General features: G+C 43.9%; 1 protein-coding gene across 2 annotated transcripts in view; it reads left to right on the forward strand.

Annotated features, from left to right (window-relative positions):
- LOC109913699 (guanine nucleotide-binding protein G(I)/G(S)/G(O) subunit gamma-7) overlaps positions 1–11,993 on the forward strand; it is a 345,302-nt gene that overhangs the window by 173,512 nt on the left and 159,797 nt on the right. The gene's annotated exons all lie outside the window — the stretch shown is intronic.

Raw genomic sequence — 11,993 nt, forward strand, 5'->3', positions numbered from 1 at the left:
GAATACGTTATTTTTTTCCAGGCGAATGACATTGGGACAGACGAAAAGCAATGAATAATTCTTCTGATTGTTTGTGGACCCGTAGGGTTTTCTGTAATTAGGAGCTTACCTTTCTCTGAGGCACCAAATACTAAAACCTTTCAAGAGTTGACGGATTTAGTTAAGGAGTATTACAACCCCAAGCCTCCTCTAACTCTGAGATGCTGCTGGTTTTATTTGTCAGTTTGTGAACCAGGGGAATTAGCATTGGGATTTTTAATGAGGTTAAGATGACTTGTAAAGGCATGTGATTTTGGGCTAACCCTGAATGAGATGCTGAGAGACTGTTTGGTATGTGTGATTAATGACATGACTGTGCAAAAACATCTACTAGCTGAAGCCCAAATGAACTTCAAAAGGGCACTACAACCGACTTTGTCATTAGAAAATGTGGCGAGTGGAGCCTGTGAGCTACGGGGTATACCAGTGGTAGCAGACAAGCTCACCTGTCCGACTGAGCTTGGGGAGCACCACTTGAGTGTAGGCAATCTTATCTCCTCACGCATATCCTGAGCAGAGGGACCCTAGATCAGCCCACAGCAAAACCCCAAAACAAAGCTGAGCCTTGGACAAATGGCTAAAAAGGTCTTCAAGTTGCAGACCAGCAAGCCATTGTAGTTGCTGTCGGAATGCGCACTCAAGACAGCAAAGGAGTCCTACAAGGCCCGACCTGACTATGAAAACTCATAGGCCTGGATCTAGGAGAGTACACTTCCTTGAAAGTCTACCTAGAGCTGGATTGGAACATTTAAATTGCTTAGTAACATCCAAATCAGAACTAATTAACATTAATGTCTGGTTAAATGGTCACCCGGTTCTAATGGAGGTTGATACTGGCATGGCTGTAACAGCGATTGCAGAACTAATTTTTAACAAGATTCACTCTGGACTCCAGCCCTTAAATTTACACAAAACCTCGGCCAGACTGAGAACATCTACCAGGGAACCATTACAGATTAAGGCTACAACTTTGGTTCCAATCTCCTATGAGAAGCGGTTGATGCATTTACCACTGATTATAGCAAAAGGCTAGGGTCCAAGCATGATGGGGTGGAATTAGTTGAGAAAGATTCACCTTGATTGGCTCAACATTTTTCGATTAGAAAATAGCTGCCTGAGTGAAATGGTAAGTAAAAGCTGGAAGCTTTTCAGAAAGGTCTAGGGACTATCAAAGGAGTTAAGGCCACCTTACATGTTGACCAGGAAGGCCTGCCCAGTGCCGTAGAAATCGAAGGAATCGTCAAACCAGTACAGTTTGCAGAATGGGCAGCACCGGTTATGAAGCCTGACAGCTTGGTTTGCCTTTGTAGGGATTTTAGCAAACGGAGCTGGATAAGTACCCAATCCCTTGCACAGAGGACTTGTACGCAAAACTGGCAGGAGGGGCTGTCTTTCATGAAGCTGGACACGAGCCATGCGTACCTGCAATTGTGACTAGGTGAGGAGACCCGAGAAGTATGTAATAATTAATACTCATAAGGATTTGGACCTATATACCAGACTGCCACTTGAGATATCACCAGCCTGCACCCTTTTCCAGCGGACAGTGGAGAACATTTTCCAAGGTCTATGAAGCCACTCCTTGCACCACATGCTCCTTTTAAACTTGCTGCCTCCTCTCAGCACTGTTTTCAGAAAAAAGCCACTCCCCACACTCTTTTTAAACTTGCTGCCAGTTCTTTTGGTGCTGTGTAAGGAAGCTCACACATCCTGCAGTCGCAGCACGTCTTTTGTTCTGCCATCCTTATTGAGCGTTAATTTAATAATAATTTTAATTAATTTATAATTAATAAATGTTACACCTTCTAGTCAGTTTTATTACTGCCAGTAAACTTTACTAATACTAATAAAGAGGCTTGCAATTACTAATTGTAAGGGCTTAAATGAATTACCTTTCTCTACAACCTGCAGTGTATAATTCCTAACAACAGTTACTTATAAACCAATCAACCCCAACTTTTTTGTGACATAACTGATTTTGTTTTTCTCCATTCAGGTGCCTAGGCCTCCGAGTCAGGGCCTCAATTTATCCTCTGTCTTCTCTCTTGCTGTAACCAATCAATAATGTAACTTTAAAAATAACTGTTTATTATCCATGATTGAGGCAGGGACCATTCATTCCACGACTTTCTCGTCAGCTCTACATTGCCCACCAACTTCTCCACCAGACCCGGCACCTTTCCCTACAACTGCAAGAGGTGTAACACCTGCCCCTATACCTGCCCTCTCACCTCCGTCCAAGGCCCCAAACTACACTTCCAGATCCGGCAGAGACTCACCTGCATTTCATGCAACCTGATGTACTGTATCCGTTGCTCCCGATGTGGTCTCCCCAGTATTGGAGAGACCAAATGTGGACACGGAGACCAGTTCACAGAGCATCTGTGCTGTGCACACACCAATCAACCGACCTTCTGGTTGCCATCCATTTTAATTCCCCTTCCCACTCCCCAGGCAAAATGGCCATCCTTGGCCTCCTTCACTGTCAGTGAGGCCAAACAGAAACTGGAGGAATAACACCTGTTATTTTGTCTTGGGAGTTTACAGCCCAAAGGCTGTAATATTAACTTCAAAAACTTCAAAATTCCTCCACCCCCAGCCTAATCCCATGTTCAGCCCTTCCCCTCCTCCTTGCTTCCCTGACCTGACCTAAGCTGTCGGTCTTCCGACTCACCCATCCGCTCCACCCTTCCCAATGACCAATCACGATAACCCCCTACCTGCATCCAGCTATCACCATCCCATCTACCCTTCCCCCAGTTCCACCCCCTCCATAACTTTAATTCTGGGCTCCCCTCCCCCTTCCCAGTCCTGACGAAGGATTTCAGCCCGAAACACCGACTTTCCTGCTCCTCAGATGCTGTCTGACCTGCTGTGCTTCTCTATTCCTTCTCTATTCTCAGATCTATTGACTCTGGCTTCCAGTATCTGCAGTCCTTATTGTCTACTTGGTTACAGTTAGGTCTGTTGAAGAGTATTAAGGTGGGTAAGTCCCCAGGGCCCGATGGTATCAACCCCAGGTTATTGAGAGAGGCAAGAGAGGGGATTGCTGGGACCTTAACCAAGATGTGTGTATCCTCGCTAGCCACTGGAGAGGTCCTGGAGGACTGGTGACTGTTCCTCTGTTCAAGAAGGGGAATGGGGATGATCTAGGAAAATATAGACTGGTGAGTCTCTTATTGGTGGTTTGCAAGCTATTGGAGAGAATTCTTAGGATTGAATTTACACGCATTTGGAAAAAGGATAGCCTAATTAGGGCAGTCAGCATGGCTTTGTGCAGGGCAAGTCATGTCTTACTAACTTGATTGAATTTTTGAGCAGATGACAAAGGTGATCGATGAGGGTGGAGCAGTGGATGTTGTCTACATGGATTTTAGTAAGGCTTTCAACAAGGTCCCTCATGGTAGGCTTATCCAAAAGGTTATTACGCGTAGGATCTATGGTGACTTGGCTACGGAGATTCAGAATTGGCTTGCATATAGAAGGCAGGGGATAGTGGTGGAAGGGCGGAGATCCGTGACTAGTGGTGTTCCGCAGGGATCCATACTGGGACGTCTGCTGTTTGTGATGTATATAAATAACTTAGATGAAAATGTGGATAGGTGTGTCAGTAAGTTTGCAGGCAATACAAAGATTGGTGGAGCTGTAGATAGTGTAGAAGTTTGTCAAAGGATACAGTGTAATATAGATCAGTTGCAGATATGGGCAGATAAATGGCAGATGGAGTTTAATCCAGGTAGGTGTGAGGTGCTGCACTTTGGGAGTCCAAATATTAACAAAAGGTTTACAGTTAATGGCGGGACCCTGAACATTGATGTACAGAGGGATCTTGGGGTTCAAGTCCATAGCTTCCTGAAAGTGGCCATGCAAGTAGATTGGGTGGTGAAGAAGGCGTATGGCATGCTTGCTTTTATTAGTCAGGGAACTGAGTACAAGAGTCAAGATGTCATGTTGCAGCTATATAAGACTTTGGTTAGGTGACACTGAGAGTATTGTGTTCAGTTCTGTTCGCCACATTACAGGAAGGATGTGGAGGCTTTGGAGAGGGTACAGAAGAGGTTAACTAAGATGCCGCCTGGATTAAATGGTGTGAGCTATAAGGAGAGGCTAGAAAACTTGAGTTGTTTTCTTTGGAGCGACGGAGGCTGAGGGGAGACTTGAATGAAGTCTATATAATTATGAGATGCATACCTAGGGTTGACGGTCAGAATCTTTTTCCCAGAGTTGAAATGTCCAATACCAGGGGCAAGTATTTAAGGTGAGAGGGTGGAAGTTCAAAGGAGATGTGAGGGGCAACTTTTTTACACTAAGGGTTGTAGGTGTCTGGAATGCATTGTCAGGGATGATGGTAGAGCCAGATACGATGGGAGGTTTAAAAGATTTTTCTATAAGCGCATGAATATGCAAGGAATGGAGTGATATGAACCAAGGGCAGACAGCATGTTTTCCAGGATACAGATGTTTCAAGCAGGATAGAAGGGGATGTAAAAGGGGTGGGGGAGTTGCACTACTTGTTAAGGAGATATATCACAGTTGTACTGTAGGAGGACACCTCAGATGGCTCAGACAGTGAGGCAATATGCGTAGAGCTCAGGAACAGGAAGGGTGCAATCACAATGTTTGGGGTTTACTATAGGCCTCCCAACAGCCAGCAGGAGAAAGAAGAACAGATATATAGGCAGATTTTGGCAAGATATAAAAGTAACGGGGTTGTTGTCGTGGATGATTTTAACTTCCCATATATTGACTGGGACTCACTTAGTGCTTGGGGCATAGATGGGATGGAGTTTATAAGGAGCATCCCGGATGGCTTCTTGAAACAGTACATAAATAGTCCAACTCGGAAAAGGGCCGTACCGGACCTAGTACTGGGGAATGAGCCTGGCCAGGTGGTCAACATCTCAGTAGGGGAGCAGCTCGGGAACAGTGATCACAATTCAGTAAGCTTGATACTGATGGATAAAAATAAGTGTAGTTGTCAGGTGAAGGTGCTAAATTGGGGGAAGGCTAATTACAACAATATTAGGCAGGAACTGAAGAATGTAGATTGGAGGCCGATGTTTGAAGGCAAATCAACATCTGGAATGTGGGAGGCTTTCAAGTGTAAATTGCTGGAAGCTCAGGATCTGCATGTTCCTGTAAGGATGAAGGATAAGTATGACAAGTTTAGGGAACCTTGGATTACAAGAGATATTGTGAGCCTAGTCAAAAACTAAAAGGAAGCATTTGTCAAGGCTGGGAACACAAGAAGCAAGAGCGGAATACGAGAAAAATCAAAAGAAACTTAAGCAAGGAGTCAGGAGGGCCAAAGGGGTCATGAAAAGTCATTGGCCAACAGGATTCAGGAAAATACCATGGCTTTTTATACATATATAAAGAGCAAGAGGGTAGCCAGGGAGAGGGTTGGCCCACTCAAGGACAGGAAAGGGAATTTATATGTGGAGCCAGAGGAAATGGCTGAGGCACTAAATGAGTACTTTGCGTCAGTATTCACCACAGAGGAGGACTTGGTGAATAATGAGTCTGGGGAAGGATGTGTAGATAGTTTGGGCCATATTGATATCAAAAGGGAGTAGGTATTGGGGGTCTTGAAAAACAGTAAGGTAGACAAGTCCCCAGGGTCTGATGGGATATACCCCAGAATACTGAGAGAGGCAAGGAAAGAAATTGCCGGGGCCTTGATGGAAATCTTTGTATCCTCACTCGCTACAGGGGAGATCCCAGAGGACTGGAGAATAGCCAGTGTTGGTCCTTTGTTTAAGAAGGGTGGCAGGGATAATCCAGTTAATTACAGACCGGTGAGCCTTATGTCTTGGGTAGGGAAATTATCGGAGAGGATTCTTCGAGACAGGATTTACTCCCACTTGGAAATATGTGGGCATATTAGCGAGAGGCAACATGGTTTTGTGAAGGGGAGGTCGTGCCTCACTAACTTGATTGAGTTTTTTGAGGAAGTGACAAAAATGATCGATGAGGGTAGGGCAATGGATGTTTTCTACATGGACTTCAGGAAGGCCTTTGACAAGGTCCCTCATGGCAGACTGACACAGAAGGTAAACTTGCATGGGGTCAGAGGTGAGCTTGCAAGATGGATTAAAAAACTGGCTTGGTCATAGAAGTCAGAGGGTAGCAATGGAAGGGTGCATTCTGAATGAAGGGCTGTGACTGGTGGCGTTCCTCAGGGATCATTGTTGGGACCTTTGCTGTTTGTAATATATATAAATGATTTGGAGGAGAATGTAACTGATCTGATTAATAAGTTTGCAGATGACATAAAGGTTGGTGGAATTGCGGATAGCGATGAGGACCGTCAGAGGATACAGCAGGATATAGATTGGTTGGTGACTTGGGCAGAGAGATGGCAAATGGAGTTTAATCCGGAAATATGTGAGGTAATGCAATTTGGAAGGTCTAATCCAGATGGAAAATATACAGTAAATGATAGAACCCTTAAGAGTACTGACAAGGAGAGGGATCTGGGTGTACAGGTACGCAGGTCCCGCAGGTGGAGAAGGTCATCAACAAGGCACACGGCATGCTTGCCTTCATCGGCCAGGGCATTGAGTTTAAAAATTGGCAGGTAATGTTGCATTTGGAATATTGTGTTCAATTCTGGTTGCCACACTACCAGAGGATGTGGTGGCTTTGGAGAGGGTACAGAAACGATTTACCAGGATGTTGCCTGGTATGGAGAGGTTGGAGAAACTTGGTTTGTTCTCACTAGAATGACGGAGGTTGAGGGGCAACCTGATAGAGGTCTACAAGATTATAAAAGGCATGAACAGAGTGGATAGTCAGAAGCTTTTTCCCAGGGTGGCAGAGTCAGTTTCTCGGGGGCATAGGTTTAAGGTGCGAGGGGCAATGTTTAAAGGTGATGTACGAGGCAAGTTTTTTTACACAGAGGGTGGTGGGTGCCTGGAACTCACTGCTGGGGAAGGTAGTGGAAGCAGAAACAATAGTGACTTCTAAAGGGCGTCTTGACAAATACATGAATAGGATGGGAATAGAGGGATATGGTCCCCAGAAGGGTAGGGGGTTTTAGTTATGACGGAGGACATGCCAGTGCAGGATTGCAGAGCCGAAGGGCCTGTTCCTGTGCTGTAATTTTCTTTGCTTTCTTTGTTCTCTAGAAGGAATTATGTAGTATAATTTGGCGTCATGTTAGGCACCACATTGTGGGCCAAAAGCCCCTTTTCTGTGCTGTATTGTTCTGTATGTTCTACTATCTAGCAGTGCTTTGTAGAGCAGCTCTTCAAGGTCAGCGTTCCTTCTCTAACAGAGTGAATGAGCCAAGATGGTCCTTTGAACATTTGGTCGTTGTTGCCCTTCTGCTTCCACCCACTTATTTCTTGCTCACTTTCTTTGATATCATCGCTAAATGAATCCACAACTGAGGATGTATATGACCTGACATTCATGGAACATTTAAAACTGAGTTATCCTACTTCTTTTGGAGTGCTGGGAGACATTGGGCAACAACTATCAGAGATTTATGTCATGTTACCCTAAAGAAATGGAATTAGAACATATATAACGGTATCTTGTTTGCATTTGATATGCATAATAACAATCTGTAGGCTGTTAATGACAAGTAACATTCACAGCACAAAACCACAGGTCAGTGATGATCTCTAGTAGGAGTAGCTGACCACTTACCTTTGTATTCAATGGCATTGCCATTGTTGAATCCCCCACCATCAACTATTGTTGAGAAACCTAACTGGACCAGCCATAATTAATACAGTGGTTACAAGAGGAGGTCAGAGAATGAGAGTTCTGTCATGAATAATTCAGCTCCTGTCCCCTTAAGTTTGTCCCCCACCTAGAAGGCACAAGTCTGAGTATGATGGAACACTCCTTTCTTGCCTGGATGAGTGCAGCTCCAACAACATTCATGACTCATTCAACATTCACCATCCTAGAAAAACAGGCCCCCGTTTGGCGCTGCATTCCCTGCTCTGTAAGCATTTGCTTCCTGCACTTATCAGCAACAACCATATCCCATGAAGGAATAAAAAAGATAGATTGTAAAAATGTTACTAATACTTGGCTGGAGAAGGTCTACAGCTTCACCATCCAGCCAGCGGCCTAGTTGTCACTGGTTGCATGTCCCATTTTCCCTCCTGCATTGTTTTGGTGGGTATTTGTTGCTTTTTCCTGATAGGAGATTTGTAAAGGTAAATACTCAAATAATAAATATGAAATTCAAGAATAAGCCAGGACTGTTGCACAAACAATGTAGAAGTGATTACATAGACAAGCGTAACGCAACTCAATTAGTAACGAAAAGTAAGGTGTATTTTCTCTGGAGGTTGTGAAGGAAGGCAATTTTGTAATTGGCTTGAATGTTTAAAAGATCTATTTAACAAAAATGGAGATTCCTGATAAGTATGAGTGACAATTCTGCTGAGGACCTGAAAGAATAGAGCATGTCACTCTGTTGTCATACTTGATGGAATAATATTTTTTCAGTAACTTTTACAATAATGCAGAACATTGTTCTGTGGGTGATGCTGACTGACTTAATATGTTTTCACTTCCTACCAGGTGTTTTGCACTATACATCTGTGAGAATTTTTAACATATTCAACCTGAACCATATTCTGGGCTGGCATTTGAAAACCATTGAACTCTTCCTGCTATCCTGATACTTCCATTTTTTTTGTCGCAAGACTGAGATTGAACAAAATTTACCTGTAAGGACAGCTTAAAGGTTCTTTTGCAGACTTTGAAATGTCACCTGATCTCTTCAGCCCACAAAGTTGTGCCTCCTTTTAATGTTGAAGAGAAGGGCCATGAAAGTTTGGACGTCCTTTCAAATAGTAGTATTAGATATCAGTTACTTGCCTGAAAATAATTTACAGAAATAAGGGTAGGTTAGAGCTTTTTTATAAATTAAAAACATAATAACAAAAAATATAAACACTGACATTGTGGGAAAAATCTCACTGCTGTGAATGAAAAATATGGAAGTGATTATTGCTTTCCTAATGCATAGAGTAAACTGATGTTCCCTAACGTCCGATTTTCAGCTCAGGCTGAATCTTACATTTTTTTTGGCAAAGTCCCAGTTATGGCAAATTTTTTGGGGGGGTTTTTCACCATTCGGCCTAGTGAGACGTCTTGCTGTATCTTACCAAATTCACTGAGTTAATTACCAACCCTACTCTTATGCTGTTAGGCCAGACCAAACTCCCTCAAAATATATCAGGAAGATAGCCTAGACCATAACTTTTATCTTATTTAAGTCTAACAATAAAGGGTAAGCCATTCAGGACTGAGATGAGGAAGAATTTCTTCTTTTTCAGAGTTGTGCTTCTGTGAAATTCTCTTAACACAGAAGGTTATTGGGGCCAGTATGTTAGATATATTCAAGAGGGAGCTGGACATTGTCCTTGCAGCTAAAGGGAACAAGGGATATGGAGAGAAAGCAGGAGTGGGCTATTGAAATTACATGATCAGCCATGATCGTATTGAATGGTGGTGCAGGCTCGAAGGCACCTATTTTCTATGTTACTATGTCTAAAGGCAAGTGTAAGGCGCTGTTTCCAGATGTGATTTGATTGGTTAAACTACTAGGCTTTAAGCAAAAAACACTTTATTCTTACACCATAGTTAAAATACAGACAATAACAAAGAAGAAGCTGCACAACTTTAACTCTATTGAAATACTTATTGAAAAGAATATATTATTTAACTGCTCCATTAGTTGAATCATCAACTGTTTCAATATAGCGGCATCCCATAAACACACCTGTGGCAAATGCAAATTCAGAAAAACAGATTTGCTAACTTCCCCAATCCAGGGGAAAGGAACACCAAAAGAAACAATCTAGCAGCAGGGAAAGAACTCCAGCTGTTTTGCTGTAGCAGAGAGAAAGAGAGTTGTATCTATCACCTTCAAACTCCAACTTAAACTGAAACTAAAACTAAAACCCTGGGTCTGTGTGATCTTGTCTGCACCCACTGATGCTTCTTTAGTTTAATTTTAAAAACACTGAAGGAGCTCAAACATGTTTACCCATTGCTTCTGTAGCAGACATTCCAGTACCACTGGCAACTCCTCTCTGTAAGACGAACAGCACAGAACAAATCCCGTTTAAGTACTCAGTACCATTACAGTGTACGTCACTTCTGATTTCCACCCCATCTTACCACATGCCAGTCTTGGAACAACTCACCACTCAGCTGATATCTGCCAAAAGACTGGTGTCCCATTTTCTCGTGCCATCTTTGAAAGACCTGCTGTGCACTTGGACAAGCATTGGCATTCTGCCATTGTCTTTCACTGGCAGTATAATGGCACAACAGCCGCAAGGCCACACTGTCCACGTTACATGGCAAGGCTACACTCCTTTGCACATGCAATCTTATTCTCTCACCCTAGTTGCTGTTTAGAAATCACAACACACTTAACCTGTCCGTAGCTACATCCCATCTGAGCACCCTCTAAGTCAGCGCTACCCTATCTCCAGTGCCCACTGTGGACCTCCATTGTCTACTAGGAGAACATCACAAGCAGGCAAGTAACTGGACGAATACAGCTCCTATTTATGGAGAGCAAAAGGGAACAAAAACCATAGATGTTGATGTTCACTGGGACAATCCGAACCAGATTTAGGCTTCGTGACCAGAGAATATTTTACACTCTGCGATTTTCTGCTGTATCTAGCTCTCATCAGCTGCAAGAGGGTGTCAGTAGGTTCCGGCTGGTTTTGTATCCCCTAACATAACTGAGCTGTGTCATGGTCATGGACAGATACAACCTCCCAGTGTTCTCATCCTCCTCCTCCTCAGAAAATTTCTCCCATTCTCCCACTTCCTCTGCATCCAGCACATCACCCTGTTGCTCGCGTCAATTGTGCAGAGCATAGCAAATCAGGTGATGTGACACATTCTGTCTGGACTGTACTAGATGTCCCCCCAACTGGTCCAATCAATGGAAGCACATCTTAGCAGCCCTATAATCTGCTTCCCTATGGCTCCTGGTTGAAGCATGGATGACATTGTATTATTGCTCAGCATCAGTCAGAGGGCCGTGAATGATGATATGTGCCATGGTTGAATGTGGGTAGCCCTTGTCCTCTAATAACCAGGCTTGAAAGGCATTGGACCTCAAAAGCACCAAGTACACAATAGTGCCCCAGTAAGTAGGAATCGTGGCAGCTGCTGTGGTGGCAGGAAGTGGTGGAAATGGTAACAGTGATGTCAGGTGACCTGAACATTAATCAATAAGACCCACTCCTATTGATGAATTCCACAGCATTGTGATACAATTCTCTCAACGTCACATATACGCAGCCGATGGCACCTTGCATCTGGCCGAAGCCAGTCATGTTTCTGAATCCAGTTGCCTGGGCTGCAGCACTGACCTTGTCATAGCGAAACAAAATGGATCACAGTGACCTTGCACAGATGACAACTGTCGCTATCCTGATTCATTTGTGGGTGAACAACTGACAGATCATGTATAGATCACTCATCAATCTCTGGAAGGAGCCAGTGACATAGAGGTTCAGAGTGACACTGACCCTCACAGCTGTATAGTGAGGAAAGCCTCCCAGACCTGAAGCTTTAAGATGCTGCCACAGTATCCTGCATAATTCCATCACAGTGTCCCAGGACATACAGTGCCTGCATCAACACAGTGTATCAGTCATCCCCAGGAAATGGAGTCAGGGTCGGGAAAACTCTGGGCCTCCTGCAGTTCTGTCCTGAGGGACCCTGTCTGTGACCATCCCTGAGCTGGGTTCTCCATGTTCTGCGCAGCAGGCCGGTTGCTGCTGTTAGGCTAACATTGAGCCTATAAGTCTTGGTAGATTGAACCTAACTAGAAGACGGAAGAACTGAGAATTTCTTAGACCTCAGAACAGTTATCAGTGACCTAACTGTAGATGGCTGTGCACATTCTCTATTCAATGAGACATGCTGCACCGTAATAACGAGGGACATGT

The sequence above is a fragment of the Rhincodon typus genome, chromosome 3 (assembly GCF_021869965.1).
Source record: "Rhincodon typus isolate 14 chromosome 3, sRhiTyp1.1, whole genome shotgun sequence".
NCBI classification, from domain to species: domain Eukaryota; kingdom Metazoa; phylum Chordata; class Chondrichthyes; order Orectolobiformes; family Rhincodontidae; genus Rhincodon; species Rhincodon typus.